We start from the raw sequence: 16357 nt of genomic DNA on the forward strand, positions 1-16357 counted from the left end.
GTTACCAGTAACGCCCTGCCTTAATGTACATTGAACCCTTTGTAACGTGGGCTGGCTGGGGTCCTGGCGCACTCTATATAAGCCACCCCCTCCTCCGAGACAAGGGTTCGCACCCCTGTAATTCATACACGCATAATCCAGTTGACCGCCTCCGGGCTCGGAGACGTAGGGCTATTACTTCCTCTGAGAAGGGCCTGAACTCGTAAACCTTGCGTGCTTACAACTTCTCCATAGCTAAGATCTTGCCTCTCCATACTTACCCCCTACACTACTGTCAGACTTAGAACCATGACAGTTGGCGCCCACCGTGGGGCGGGTGTTTTAGCGTTTTGTTGGAGGAGTTGCGATCTTTTCCGACCCGAATCATCATGGTTTTCGGCGGAGTTTTGGTGGAGGGCCGCGAGATCCGTCTCGGTGCGCTCACGTTCATCGTCGACGACTCCGCTTGGCTTCAGGAGGCTCCGCTCGACGTGGACGCACTCCCTGTCCACGGGGCAACGCACTTTAGCGCGTGCGTCCGCAGCGTTCTCCTGTGGCAACCGTCGACCCCCTACCGGTCGGCTCCTGTGTTGTCCTCCCTCCATGTTTCCCGCCGGCGCAAGCGCTCCGGTCGGTCGAGACTTCAGCGGTGGGTAAGACACGTGGTGGCACGCTAGTCGGCCACCCCTCAAGTCGCGGCGATCGAGCCCGACGAATCCCTCTGCGGCCTGTTCGACCTGTCGACTGGCTCCGTAGAGACCGCATCCGAGTGCGACAGCAGCGATCCGGCGGCGGAGGTTCTGATGGTCGATGGACCGCCCAGTCCTCCCGGTTTTCCCCGCACCGACGGAGGCGCGGGTGGAGGCGACCCGTCGCGTCCCCATGAGGAATATCTTCCCGAGCCTCTCACGTCGCTGCAGAGAGAAGAACTTCGCCGCCGGAACATGGATGCACTGCACACTCCTATCATTGGAGAAACCCCCGAGGCTCGTGCCTTGGAAGACGCGCGCCTGGCAAACTTGGCCGAGCGCACTCGACTGGAGAACCTCCAGCGAGCACTCGACAAGCGTGCGCGACAACGGGTTCCCGAATCCAGTCGACGTCAGCTCTTCCCACCCCCCGCAGGTATATCGAAGTCCGATTCAGAATTTAGCAGCTGCAGCCCGTATAGCAGAGTCGATTCAGCCTTCCCAGTCGGAGGCTGGCAGAGGCTTGCTGCAGATCAGAGCGTTACTCCGGGAAGCAGGAGACCAGAATTCTGCTGTTTCTCAGTCGCGGAATAGGATTCACAGCAGATCCGTTGCCGCGGACACAGTCCAGTCGGCTCATAGCCCAAGATCGCCCCCGAGGCGTGAAGGACGTGGGGACCGGCGTAATCAGTATGGGAACCGTGAGCAATATGATCACCGATTCGATTGTGATGATCGACGCCGAGTGCCCACCCCTCCCCCGAGGAGCGGGTCGTATGCGCCTCGACAACAAGATGACAGGCGCCCTCGTAGTGTTGGGCGAAGGATTCCAGTCGACTCCAGGGAGCCAGGCTTTGATGCGAGATCCATTCTCGTTCAAGGTTTGGTCGACAGGAACAGAGTTCACCAGGAAGGTCACGACAGAGATGCTCCTGCCAGCAGCAGAGCACATGTTTCGGGGCCAGAGTGCTTTAGTAGAGCCATCAGGGCCGTTGTGATTCCTCCCAACTTCAGGTTGGCGACTGGAGTCAGCAAGTTCACTGGCGAGTCCAAGCCCGATACTTGGCTTGAAGACTACCGAGTGGCCGTCTAGATTGGCGGCGGCAATGATGAAGTGGCCATGAAACACCAGCCTCTCATGTTGGAGGGCTCGGCCAGAGCATGGCTGAACCAGTTAGCACCCAGCAGCATTTACACTTGGGAAGATCTCGCCCGAGTGTTTGTCACCACATTTGAAGGAAGATGCAAGAGGCCGGCAGGGCTGACAGAACTGCGGTCTTGTGTGCAAAAGCCGAATGAAACCTTGAGGGATTACATTCAGAGATGGATCATGTTGCATCACACAGTAGAGAATGTGCCTGACCACCAAGCAGTCTGTGCCTTCAAAGAAGGCGTCAAGTACAGAGAACTGAATCTGAAATTTGGTCGGACCGGAGATATGTCTCTGAACCGGATGATGGAGATTGCCACCAAGTACGCTAATGGTGAAGATGAGGATCGACTCAGGAGTGGCAAGCTCAAATCAGTCGCCCAATAAACCGAAGGAAATCCCAATCGGAAACAGAAGCGGAAAGCCGAGCTGGCTGCTCCTGGGGAAGCCTTAGCTGTAACCCAAGGAAAGTTTAAAGGAAAACCTAAAGGACCTTGGAACCCCAAGAAAGTTAAAGACCAGGACGGAAATGATGTGTTGGATTTGCCATGTCTCGTCCACACCAAGAAATATGAAGAGGGTAATTTCATTTACCCGAAACATACCACTCGACAGTGTCGACTCTTGATCCAGCAGTTCCAGGGCAAGCAGCCCAAAGATAAGGAAAAGGAGTCGGACAAAATTGAGGACAAGGAAGATAGTGACAACGGATACCCTCAGGTCAATTCCACTCTGATGATTTTTGCTGATGTTGAAAGCAAAAGTCGACTGGAAGTTATCAACCGAGAGGTGAATATGGTCGCTCCGGCGACACCCAGTTATCTGAAGTGGTCTCAGACTGCCATAACATTCGACCGGTCCGATCACCCAACGCACATCGCCACCCCTGGGAGGCAAGCTTTGGTGGTCGACCCAGTTGTTGAAGGCACTCGACTGACCAAAGTCCTGATGGATGGTGGCAGTGGTTTGAACATATTATATGCTGAGACGTTGAAAGGGATGGGCATTCCGATGTCCAGACTCAGTGCCAGCAACATGAGTTTCCATGGAGTCATTCCTGGGAAGAAGGCTGAATCACTCGGCCAGATTGCTCTTGATGTGGTTTTTGGTGATTCCAAGAATTACCGCAAAGAAAAGTTGACATTTGAATTTGTAGACTTCCAGAGTGCCTACCATGCTATTTTGGGAAGGCCGGCTTATGCACGCTTCATGGCCCGACCATGTTATGTGTATCTCAAATTGAAGATGTCTGGCCCCAAAGGTGTGATCACTATTACGGGCAATCGGAAGAAAGCGGAAAAATGTTTTCAGAAAGGTTCGAAGATCGCCGATGCTCAGATGGCAATGGTGGAGTTGCAGGAATACCAGAAGACTGCAGACCCGAGTGATTTGTTGCGAGCCAAGAAGCCCGCTACAGAATCAGCTTTTCAGTCGACTGGCGATACGAAGACAGCTCACATCCACCCGACCGACCCCAGCACTGCTCCAACTCATATCTCGACAACACTCGACTCCAAATAGGAAGAAGCGCCCATCCAGTTCCTCCGTGAGAACTGGGACATTTTCGCATGGAAGCCTTCTGACATGCCGGGTGTTCCCAGGGAGCTGGCTGAGCACCGCCTAAGAGTCGACTCAAAAGTAAAACCTGTCAAGGAACATCTCCGATGGTCCGCCGTCTAGAAGAGAAAGGCCATTGGCGAGGAGTTGGCTCGGCTCTTAGCAGCGGAGTTCATCCGAGAAATCTACCACTCCGAGTGGCTCGCCAACGTTGTTATGGTCCCCAAGAAGGACAAGTCACTTCGCATGTGCATTGACTTTAAACATATCAATCGGGCCTGCCCGAAAGATCATTTTCCTCTCCCCCGCATCGATCAGATAGTCGACTCGACTGCGGGATGTGAGCGATTGTCTTTTCTAGACGCCTATTCCGGGTACCATCAGATCCGTCTGTATGGACCTGACGAGATCAAAACAGCCTTCATCACTCCATTCGGGTGCTTCTGTTATGTTACCATGCCGTTCGGCCTCAAGAATGCCGGAGCCACATTCATGAGGATGATTCAGAAGTGTTTGCTCACCCAAATCAGTCGGAATGTGGAGGCATACATGGATGATATTGTGGTCAAGTCACGGAAGGGTTCCGACCTGCTGACTGACCTTGCTGAAACCTTTGCCAACCTCAGGAGGTATGATATCAAGCTTAATCCATCAAAGTGCACATCCGGAGTTCCTGGCGGAAAATTACTCAGTTTTCTTGTTTCTGAATGGGGAATCGACGCCAATCCGGAAAAAGTCGGTACTATACTCCGAATGAAAAGTCCTGTGCGAGTGCATGACGTCCAGAAGCTTACTGGTTGCTTGGCCGCCCTAAGTCGATTCATATCTCGTCTCGGTGAAAAGGCATTGCCTCTTTACCGGTTGATGAAGAAGTCCGACAAGTTCAAGTGGACTCCTGAAGCTGATGCAGCGTTTGCAGAGCTCAAAGCTCCGCTCTCCACCCAGTCGGTGCTTGCTGCCCCAATCAGCAAGGAGCCTTTGCTGCTTTACATTGCAGCCACAGGACAAGTCGTCAGTACGGTACTTATGGTCGAGCGGGAAGAAGAAGGAAAAACCTTCAAAGTTCAGCGCCCAGTATATTATATTTCTGAAGTCTTGACCCCATCGAAGCAAAGATATCCTCATTATCAGAAGCTTGTATATGGGATTTATATGACCACAAAGAAAGTTGCTCACTACTTCTCTGATCATTCCATTACAGTCGTCAGCAATGCTCCATTGTCAGAGATCCTACATAACAGGGATGCAACTGGTCGAGTGGCAAAATGGGCGATTGAACTCCTTCCTCTAGATATCAAGTTTGAGGCAAAGAAAGCTATCAAGTCCCAGGCAATCGCAGATTTCGTCGCCGAGTGGATTGAACAGCAACTGCCGACTCAGGTTCACTCGGAGCATTGGACCATGTTCTTCGACGGCTCCAAGATGCTGGATGGTTCCGGTGTCGGAGTGGTGTTGGTCTCCCCCAGAGGAGATAAACTCAGATATGTTCTTCAAATCCACTTTGATTCCTCCAATAACGAGGCAGAATAAGAAGCACTTTTATATGGGTTGCGCATGGCCATTTCACTCGGCGTCCGTCGCCTCATGGTCTATGTCGACTCAGATTTGGTGGTTAATCAGGTGATGAAGGAATGGGACGTCAGAAGTCCAGCCATGACTGGTTATTGCAATGCAGTGAGAAAGCTGGAGAAGAAATTCGAGGGGTTAGAGCTTCATCACATACCCCGACTGAAAAATCAAGCAGCTGATGATCTGGCAAAAATAGATTCCAAAAGAGAAGCCATTCCCAGCAATGTGTTTTTGGAACACATCCACACACCATCAGTTCAGGAGGACCCCTTCACTGAAGAGGCCCCGCAGCCAAAAAGTGCCACGGATCCGACTGAAGTTGAAATTCCAGCTGTGGTCGACCTGATCATGGAAGTCTTGGTCATCACTCCCGTCTGGACAGTACCGTACATCGTGTACATCCTAAGGAAAGAACTCCCAGAGGACGAAGAAGAGGCTCGACAGATCGTCCGTCGATCCAAGGCCTTTACAGTCATAAAGGGACAGTTATATAGAGAAAGCGCGACTGGGGTCAGCCAGAAGTGTATTACACCAGAAGAAGGTCAGATGATCCTTGATGATATCCACTCGGGGACCTGTGGTCATCATGCGTCCTCTCGGACCATTGTGGCTAAAGCATCCCGAGCGGGATTCTACTGGCCAAGAGCCAATGAAATGGCAAAAGAGATAGTCGACAAATGTGAAGGATGTCAGTATTACTCCAATATGTCGCACAAGCCCGCGTCAGCCCTGAAAACCATTCCACTCGTCTGGCCCTTCGCTGTTTGGGGGCTGGACATGGTTGGACCACTGAGAATGGGTAGGAGCGGCTTCACTCATGTACTGGTAGCAGTCGACAAGTTCACCAAATGGATTGAAGCCAAGCCTATCAAGAATCTTGATGCTTGCGCTGCTATCAGTTTCATCAGAGAGTTGATATTTAGATATGGAGTTCCGCACAGCATCATCACTGACAATGGGTCAAACTTCGATTCCGACAAATTCAGGGCCTTTTGCGCCTCTGAGGGCACTCGGGTCGACTATGCTTCGGTCGCTCACCCCCAGTCGAATGGGCAAGCAGAAAGGGCAAACGGCCTAATTCTCAAAGGACTGAAACCCCGATTGATGCGCGATCTCAAGCACGCAGCAGGTGCATGGGTCGACGAGCTTCCATCAGTCCTTTGGGGATTGAGGACAACCCCGAACCGATTGACCAGAAGAACCCCATTCTTTCTGGTCTACGGAGCCGAGGCAGTCTTGCCGAGTGACCTGCTTCACAACGCTCCCCGAGTCGAGCTCTACTCTGAAGATGAAGCAGAACAAGCCCGGCAGGACGCAGTCGACCTCCTGGAAGAAGAAAGAGAAATGGCCATGATCCGATCGACCATCTATCAGCAAGACTTGCGTCGATTCCATGCCAGAAACGTGAAGAGTCGAGCCTTCCAAGAAGGAGACTTAGTCCTCCGAGTGGATCAGCAGAAACCACACAAACTCGCTCCTACTTGGGAAGGCCCCTTCATAGTCACCAGAGTCCTCCACAATGGAGCATACCACCTCTACAATGTCGATCGCCAGATTGATGAGCCGCGAGCCTGGAATGCGGAGCTCCTCCGCCCCTTTTATACTTGAATTCTCACTCGGATGAGATGTAATAAGAAAAAACTCCTGTAGTTTATTTATCAAAGACAAGAGCGTTATAATTTTCCCAGTGATTATTATTGTTTTTGTTTGCATGAGAAATCCCCCAGTGGGTGGCTTAGCTGCGAATCCGCTTCGCCTAAGTTTGTAAAAATAATTTCCTACCGAGTGGCGAGCCAGCCTCCCACTCGGGGGCTTAGCTGCGAATCCGTTTCGCCTAAGTATTCAAAAAATCCTACCAAGTGGAGAGCAGCCCTCCCACTCGGGGGCTTAGCTGCAGTCCAGTACTCGCCTAAGTTCTCTCACTTGGAGACTTAGCTGCAGTCCGGCACTCGCCTAAGTTTGAAAAAATCCTACCGAGTGGAGAGCAATCCTCCCACTCGGGGGCTTAGCTGCAGTCCAGTACTCGCATAAGTTCTCTCACTTGGAGACTTAGCTGTAGTCCTGCACTCGCCTAAGTTTGAAAAAATCCTATCGAGTGGAGAGCAATCCTCCCACTCGGGGGCTTAGCTACAGTCCAGTACTCGCCTAAGATTCTCTCACTTGGAGACTTAGCTGCAGTCCGGCACTCGCCTAAGTTTGAAAAAATCCTACTGAGTGGAGAGCAATCCTCCCACTCGGGGGCTTAGCTGCAGTCCAGTACTCGCCTAAGTTCTCTCACTTGGAGACTTAGCTGCAGTCCGGCACTCGCCTAAGTTTGAAAAAATCCTACCGAGTGGAGAGCAATCCTCCCACTCGGGGGCTTAGCTGCAGTCCAGTACTTGCCTAAGTTCTCTCACTTGGAGACTTAGCTGCAGTCCGGCACTCTCCTAAGTTTAAAAAAATCCTACCGAGTGGAGAGCAATCCTCCCACTCGGGGGCTTAGCTGCAGTCCAGTACTCGCCTAAGATTCTCTCACTTGGAGACTTAGCTGCAGTCCGGCACTCGCCTAAGTTTGAAAAAATCCTACCGAGTGGAGAGCAATCCTCCCACTCGGGGGCTTAACTGCAGTCCAGTACTCGCCTAAGTTCTCTCACTGGGAGACTTAGCTGCAGTCCAGCACTCGCCTAAGTTTGAAAGAATACTACCGAGTGGAGAGCAATCCTCCCACTCGGGGGCTTAGCTGCAGTCCAGTACTCGCCTAAGTTCTCTCGCTTGGAGACTTAGTTGCAGTCCGGCACTCGCCTAAGTTTGAAAAAATCCTACCGAGTGGAGAGCAATCCTCCCACTCGGGGGCTTAGCTGCAGTCCAGTACTCGCCTAAGTATCTGAAAATCCTACCGAGTGGTGAGCCAGCCTCCCACTTGGAGGCTTAGCTGCATTCCAGTACTCGCCTAAGTATGAAACACATCTGAATCCTCAAGGACGACGAGGTGCAGGTCGACTGCCACCTTCTCCGTGAGAGCTTCGCCACAAATACAATGTGCGCTCCATCCTGCTCTGCAGTAACGAGGTGCAGGTCGACTGCCACCTTTTCCTTGAGAGCTTCGCCACAAATACAATGTGCGCTCCGTCCCGCTCTGCAGTAACAAGATGCAGGTCGACTACCACCTTCTCCTTCGGAGCCGCGCCACAAATACAAAAGTTGTCTCGAATGAAGAACGATTCCCACTCGACGGGGGATTCATGAAGATATTTAACGATAAACCAAGTTCAGATAAACCCTGAAGGTTTCGGACCACAGATTGAAGTGCTCGGGCTTTCAGCCCGAAAGAGTTTAACGGTTACAAAAACCACTCGGCATCCCGAGGAAAATTTAAGGTGAGGCATAAAAGTTTGTTCACTCCGTGGGAGGAGGACTAGCAGGCTCGACGAACTCGTCTAGGCCGACGCCGTCGGCGATCCGAGTGGCTGCAGCGATGAAAGTCTCCATAAAAGATCGGAAGTCATGCTTCTGGGTGTTGGCGACCTTGATTGCCGCTAGCTTATCTTGACGCACCTCCTTGCAATGGACGCGAACCAGAGACAGGGCCACATCAGCTCCACACCGGGCAGAAGATTTCTTCCACTCCTGCACTCAATCAGGGATTTCGTTAAGTCGAGTCATCAGGGACTCGAGATCATTCTGGGGCGTGGTCTCTGGCCAAAGTGCCGGGTCGATCCGCAACATGGCGACCTTCAGTCGAGCCAAGTAGTCCACGACACCGTCGATGCGGGATTCCAGTCGGAGCAGATTCATGGCAGTTTCATCTTTTACGGGAGAATTGATTGGGTCCAAACCTGGCTCAATCCGCCCAGTCTCCTCCTCGAAGTTCTGGCAAAACTCTGCATTCACGATCCAAGGATAAGTCGATTTTCGTACACTGATTCGACATAAAAAAATCAGTCGGAACAAAATGTGCACCTTCAAGCTTGATGAACAACTTCTTGGCAAGGCTCCTCAGATAGCTCTCCAGATCGTCCCTCTTGCGAGCAATGCTTTCCATCTTCTCGCCCAGGATGAGATTCTCCTTCTTCCAACGCGAGCACTCCTTGTTGGCGTCATTCAGAGCAGATTTCAGCCTGGTATTCTCTTCTTCCAACTGGCCGACCGAAGCCAGTTTCTGTTCAGCTAGAGCGGTTCTGTCGTCAGCCTCCTTTCGAGCAGCATCCAAATCCTGATCCTTCTTCGCCAGAGCTTCTCTCAGTTTTTCTACAAAGAAATGATGCCTGATTCAGAAAGAGCAGAAGGGTACTCAAGCCTAAGACAGACCAGTCGACAAATTCGTTTTACCAGTGGCGTCGTCCTTGACCCTTTGCAGCTCTGTCTTGGCCAGCTCCAAGTCAAGGTTCAGTTGGATCTGCTGTTTCTCCAAGTCAGCAAAGCGAGCTCCAAGATCACAAGATTTCTGAAATCAAAGGGGAGAAGTTATTTTTACAGCGAAAAACAACAAAGTCAATAAGTACTAAGGCTACGGTCGACTGCCCGCAGTCCACCATAGCCTCGGGGACTACACCCAGTGGGTGCACTTTGCGTGCCCCCACCAGTTTTGATCCCACTCGACCGGCCCGCTGGAGTCGAGTGCAGGGAGTAAAAAAAGAAGAGAGAAAGAACTCAGACCACAATCGTCGACCGCGGTCTCGGGGACTACACCCAGTGGGTGCACTTGGCGTGCCCCCACTGGTTCTGACCCCACTCGACCAGACCGAGTGAAAGAGACAAACTATCAGTTCGGTTTACACTCGACAAAATACAAAGACTACAGTCGACTGCCCGCAGTCCACCGTAGTCTCGGGGACTACACCCAGTGGGTGCACTCAGCGTGCCCCCACTAATTCAAAGTTCAATCAACGCACCCAGTGAGTGTACTAACGCAAAGATTTTCGGAGCAAAGATTTTCGGAAAGAGTCTTCAGATATCATATCCTAACAGAACAAGCGGCGACCAACTAACCTGAACGTTGCTTTGGAGAGCCGAGCTGGCGTCGTAGGCAGCCTGACTGGCGTCCCGCACCATCTTCATCTTCTCCATCATGACGCCCGCCTGGCGTATAGCTTCCCTGGCAGCATTCACTTCGTCTTCTGGGACATGATGGGTCGCAAAAATAGAAGGTGGGTCGACAGGGGCCTGAGCAGTCGACGAAGAAGGCAAGGCACTCGACAGTGGCACGGTGAAGGTAACAGAACCCCGATTGGCGTCGCCAGTGTCCTGAACGACTGGTTCCACCCTCGGCTTTGACTGTAACGCCTCGCTTGCAGAAGCTTGCCTATTCTTCCTCGTCAAAGACCACTCGGGCTCTTCATCATCATCGGGGAGGTCAATAATGTTGGGAGCTGTGCAAAGTTCAATTGCCAAAATCACATCACCCAATGATGCACATTGCAGTTGAATCGACTGAACAAAGACAGCATGGCAGAAATCATACCCAGATTAGAAGTGACCGCATCCTCCATCACCTCATCATCGTCCCTGTAAGCTGAGGTCCCGGAAGTGGCAGCGCTGACGGTTCCAAAGTTCGTCCAATTAAAACAAGAAAAACAAGCAGCGCGGAGCATCGAGTGAATACAAAGAGAGACACTCACGCGGAAGCAATGGGGATATCAATCTTGATCTTCGGCAATGCCTTCCGAGTCTTCGGCTCTGCAACTTTGGGGTGCTTTGGCGACTTCTCAGTCGGGGTTGGTGAAGAGATCCGAGGACGCTTCGAAGACTGACCAGCCTGAGCAGTTGCCTTTTCGCGGGCGCTCGGTCGTTCTTGGTCAAGCTTGGATCGCCTCTCCCTGCGAGGGGGCGACTCGACTTCTTCTCCATCGCTTGAGTCGTCGCTTCCTCCATCCCCTTCACCGTCAGAAGTCCACTCGCCACTGTCGCCGCCACTCGCCTCGTCTTCCAGAGCTTGCTCTTGCTCTCCGTTGGGCATTGAATACATTTCAATAATGGCCTGAAAGAAAGTAGGGAGAACAAAGTCAGTCGATGCAGTATAGGCAGCTGCGCGAGTGAATTCAGATTACAAGCAAAAACTCAGAATCAGACCTTCTCTGGTGCATGAGACTGGTCGAATGGGGGAACTCTCCTGGCTCCCCTGGGGTTATCCTTGTTTCCGGTAATGCCCGACAGCCACTTCTCCAGTGTGTCGTCATCGACCTCCTCCGGGTGAATCCGAGTGGAGTCTTCAAGACCCGAATACATCCACATCAGATGGTCTCGGGCTTGAAGAGGCTAGATGCGCCGCTGAAGGAAGACCTCCAAGAGATCCATACCGGTGACCCCGTCACGGATAAGCTGGACCACTCGCTCGACCAGCACCCTCACCTGCGCTTTCTCCTCCGGGAGCACCTTCAAAGGGGATGGTTTCCTCACTCGGTCCATGGTAAAGGGAGGGAGGCCAGTCGACTGCCCTGGCGTCGACTGGTCTTTACAGTAAAACCAGGTCGACTGCCATCCGCGAACTGAGTCAGGAAGAATCATGGCCGGAAAGGAGCTTTTCCCTCTCATCTGGATACCAAGACCCCCACACATCTGGATCACTTGAGTCCTCTCGTCACTCGGATTAGCCTTTTTCACTGTCTGGGAGCGACAAGTGAAAATATGCTTGAAAAGACCCCAGTGAGGCCGGCAAACCAGGAAATTCTCACACAAAGAAATGAAAGCAGCGAGATAAACGATTGTGTTGGGAGTAAAATGGTGGAGTTGTGCCCCAAAGAAGTTCAGAAATCCTCGAAAGAAAGGGTGAGGAGGCAAGGAAAATCCACGGTCGACGTGGGTGGCAAGAAGAACGCGCTCACCCTCCCGGGGTTGCGGCTCGGATTCCTTCCCCGGAAGCCGCGCCGAGTCATAGGGGATCAGCCCTCCCTCGGCCAGGTCGTCGAGGTCTTCTTGGGTGAGCTTCGAGTGGATCCAGTCGGCCTAGATCCAGCCCTTCGGCAGGCCAGTTCGCGAGGAGGATCCGCCCCGACTGGTCGCCTTCCCCTTCGACCTCGCTGTCGCCTTCTTTGCCCGCTCTAGAGCCGCCGTCTTCTCCTTCCCCATCGTCGCCAGCGAGACGCGTACGGAACGGTGGCGCAAGGGCGAGAGCGAGCGCAGCGGAGGAGCGTGAAGAGGAGAAGAGATAATGGGGACACACTGTTCGGGAGACCCCGGTCCAACGCCTTATATGAGGCCACTTCCGAGTGGATGACTGGTAGGCCCGGGCGGTTCTGTCAAATCCCGTAACAATCGCGCGCGCGATACGTGGCGAAAAAGGTGGCATGGGGATCGAGGCGGCTCCGCTCTATCCCATCCGATTACTGCGGCCTCCCCCGTCCCGCACGCTTCCCAAAATTCGGATCCCACGAAATCTGCGGGCAGTGGAACAACTTGTCAGACCAAAGATCTCCTCCGAACCGTCACTTGGAGCCTTTCAAGTAAAGAAACTCACTCGACAAAAACCTAAGAATGGATCAAGGCGACTGGAAAGGAAGTCGCTACCATCGCTCAGGTTCATTGATCCGAAACAAGAAATGCTCACGACATGAAAAATAAGTCGAAGAAGTGCTCAATCCCTTTCCCACTCAAACCTCGATCCATTCGGGGGCTAATGATGAAGCTATGTACCTAGGGTAGGGGCATGGACCTGTCCAAACTGACCTACCCAAGGACATCTCCAGAAGAAATCATCTTTCAATCGACTTGGAGGTGTTCCAGTCGACAGACTCAAAGATACTCGACCAAGAAGCAACCACTCGATCAAGACCAAGCCACTCGACAGTCAGGAGACCTAAAGGCACTCTGCATGCTAACGGTCGGTTATTAAGTAGCTTTTATGGTCATCATATCACTTTATTACTAGCGTTACCAGTAATGCCCTCCCTTAATGTACATTGAACCCTTTGTAACGTGGGCTGGCTGGGGTCCTGGCGCACTCTATATAAGCCACCCCCCTCCTCCGAGACAAGGGTTCGCACCCCTGTAATTCATACACGCATAATCCAGTCAACCGCCTCCGGGCTCTGAGACGTAGGGCTATTACTTCCTCCGAGAAGGGCCTGAACTCGTAAACCTTGCGTGCTTACAACTTCTCCATAGCTAAGATCTTGCCTCTCCATACTTACCCCCCTACACTACTGTCAGACTTAGAACCACGGCAGGCGCCGCCTCGTCCATGGTCTCCTCCTCACCGGCCGACTCCGAGCCCGCTGCCTTTTCCCTACGGCCCTCGTGAGCTTCCCCTCTCCTCCCCTTTCCTCCATGCTGTTGCTCCCACCGACCACGACCCGCACGCGCGCCTTGCTCGCCGCACCGCCTCACACCGCGGTGGCCGCGCCCACCGTTTGCTCCGCTGTGGCCATCGCCTGTGCGACCATGGCCGCGCCCGCGCCGTCCCGCTCCTCGCTTCCTGCTGCGTGCTGCGAGGTGCTCTGCGCCGCCCGCCTCGCCTCGCCCTCGCCACGGCCACGCGAGGCCTGCGCCTATAGCCGTCGCGCTCACCACCTCCACCACCGCGCCCCACTGCCCCACGGCCCCCCTCCGTACGCCCGCACCACCACCGCAGCTTGCACACCCTGTCCTCGGCCTCGTCGCCACTTCGACATGGGGGCCACGTCGTGACGCCCCCGTGTGCTGGTCGCCGCTCGGGCTTGATCCCCGCCCGCGGCGCTCGTCGCCGGGTCCGCCCGTACCACCGCCCGTCACTCGGCTTCGCCTGGCACCTGTAACCGCCACCCGCGCCCGTTAAGGCCCCAGGCCCAATGACAGCTGGGACCCCGCCCTAGAATGTTTAAAAAAAAGAAAAAGGAAAGGGAAATAAAATAAAAATGAATTAATAAACTAATGATTAATTAATTAGTGAATTAATTAAGTGAATTAATCATATTTAATTAATCTAATTAACTAGTTAGTTTAATTAAACAGTAATTAGATTAGCTAAAATCCTAATTAAACTAAATAGTGTATGACAGGTGGGTCCCACTGGACCCACACGTCAGTTTTGACCAGTCAACACCTCTATTGACCGATGACGTCATGATGACGTCGGCATGCACTGTTCTGGATAATGTTGAATTAAATTAATTAAATAAATACTAAAAATGATTTAAAACTTTAGAAAATCATATAAAATAAACCATAGCTCAGATGAAAATACTTTCTACATGAAAGCTGCTCAGAACGACGAGACGAATCCGGATACGCAGCCCGTTTGTCTGCCACACATCCCTAACCTATCAAACTCGCAACTTTTCCCCCTCCAGTTCATCTGTCCAGAAACGCGAAACACCGGGAGTACTTCCCCGGGTGTTTCCCCCTTCGCCGATATCACCTATTACCGCGATTGGGCACCCCTAGCATCACGCTTTGTCATGTCATGCATCGTCATGCTTTTGTTTGCATTGTATTTATTGTTTCTTCCCGCTCTTCTCTCGCTAGACACCGAGACCGACGCCGCTGCTACCCAGTACGACTATGGTGTTGACGACCCCTCCTTCTTGCCAGAGCAATCAGGCAAGCCCCCCCTTGATCACCAGATATCGCCTATTCTTCTCTATACTGCTTGCATTAGAGTAGTGTAGCATGTTACTGCTTTCTGTTAATCCTATCCTGATGCATAGCCTGTCCTTGCTACTACTGTTGTTACCTTTACCTGCAATCCTACATGCTTAGTTTAGGATGCTAGTATTCCATCAGTGGCCGTACACTCTTGTCCGTCTGCTATGCTATACTACTGGGCCGTGATCACTCCGGGAGGTGATCTCGGCCATATGATATATACTTTATACTCTTACATTACTTATGATACTATTCGGAGATGGGGGCTGAAGGGGCAGGTGGCTCCATCCCGGTAGAGGTGGGCCTGGGTTCCCGGCGGCCCCCGACTGTTATTTTGTGGCGGAGCGACAGGGCAGGTTGAGACCACCTAGGAGAGAGGTGGGCCTGGCCCTGGTCGGCATTCACGGTTACTTAACACGCTTAATGAGATATTGGTATTTGATGTGAGTCTGGCCACTGGCCTATACACACTAACCAACTACGCAGGAACAGTTATGGGCACTCGACGTCGTGGTATCAGCCGAAGCCTTCGTGACGTCAGCGACTGAGCGGCGCGCGCCGGATTGGACTGGAACGCCTGCTAGGCTAGGTCTGCTTCCGGCCGCCCACGCAACGTGCAAGTGTGCAATGGGCAATGGGCCCAGACCCCTGCGCCATAGGATTTAGACCGGCGTGCTGACCTCTCTGTTGTGCCTAGGCGGGGCTGCGACGTGTTGATCTTCCGAGGCCAGGCATGACCCAGGAAAGTGTGTCCGGCCAAATGGGATCGAGCGTGTTGGGTAATGTGGTGCACCCCTGCAGGGAAGTTTATCTATTCGAATAGCCGTGATCTTCGGTAACAGGATAACTTGGAGCTGTACCTTGACCTTATGACAACTAGAACCGGATACTTAATAAAAACACACCCTTCCAAGTGCCAGATACAACCCGGTGATCGCTCTCTAACAGGGAGACGAGGAGGGGATTGCCGGGTAGGATTATGCTATGCGATGCTACTTGGAGGACTTCAATCTACTCTCTTCTACATGCTGCAAGATGGAGGTGGCCTGAAGCGTAGTCTTCGACAAGATTAGCTATCCCCCCCTTATTCTGGCATTCTATAGTTCAGTCCACCGAAATGGCCCTTTACACATATACCCATGCATATGTAGTGTAGTTCCTTGCTTGCGAGTACTTTGGATGAGTACTCACGGTTGCTTTTCTTCCTCTTTTCCCCCTTTCCCTTCTACCTGGTTGTCGCAACCAGATGCTGGAGTCCAGGAGCTGGAGATCCCGAGGATGATTCTACGTGGAGTTCGACTTCGAGGAGTAGTTAGGAGGTCCCAGGCAAGAGGCCTTGCCTTTTCGATCGTTGCTACTTTTGTGCTAGCCTTCTTAAGGCAAACTTGTTTAACTTATGTCTGTACTCAGATATTGTTGCTTCCGCTGACTCGTCTATGATCGAGCACTTGTATTCGAGCCCTCGAGGCCCCTAGCTTGTATTATGATGCTTGTATGACTTATTTTATTTTTAGAGTTGTATATCTTCCCGTGAGTCCCTGATCTTGATCGTACACGTTTGCGTGTATGATTAGTGTACGATTGAATCGGGGGCGTCACAAGTTAGTGGACACTACACATTGATCGGATGATAGTCCTATAAGATCGATCGCCCAGACAGCCGTTTGATGAAATCGTTTGATCCTTCCGTGTGAGCCACTAAGCCTTTGCAACAAGCCTCGTGTTATGCACAGCGCTTTTACAACACAAGTCATCCGATCTTCCCATGAGCCAATGAGCTTTTGCAAGTTGCAACAAGCCTCGTGTTACATCGTGTTTGTGTTGTGTCCGCGTGTCTTGCAACAAGGGATATGTAGCAGATACTTGATCAGGGCAC

This window comes from Triticum urartu, chromosome 2A (genome assembly GCF_056163025.1).
Source record: "Triticum urartu cultivar PI428250 chromosome 2A, HENAU_Tu73, whole genome shotgun sequence".
In the NCBI taxonomy this organism is placed as follows: domain Eukaryota; kingdom Viridiplantae; phylum Streptophyta; class Magnoliopsida; order Poales; family Poaceae; genus Triticum; species Triticum urartu.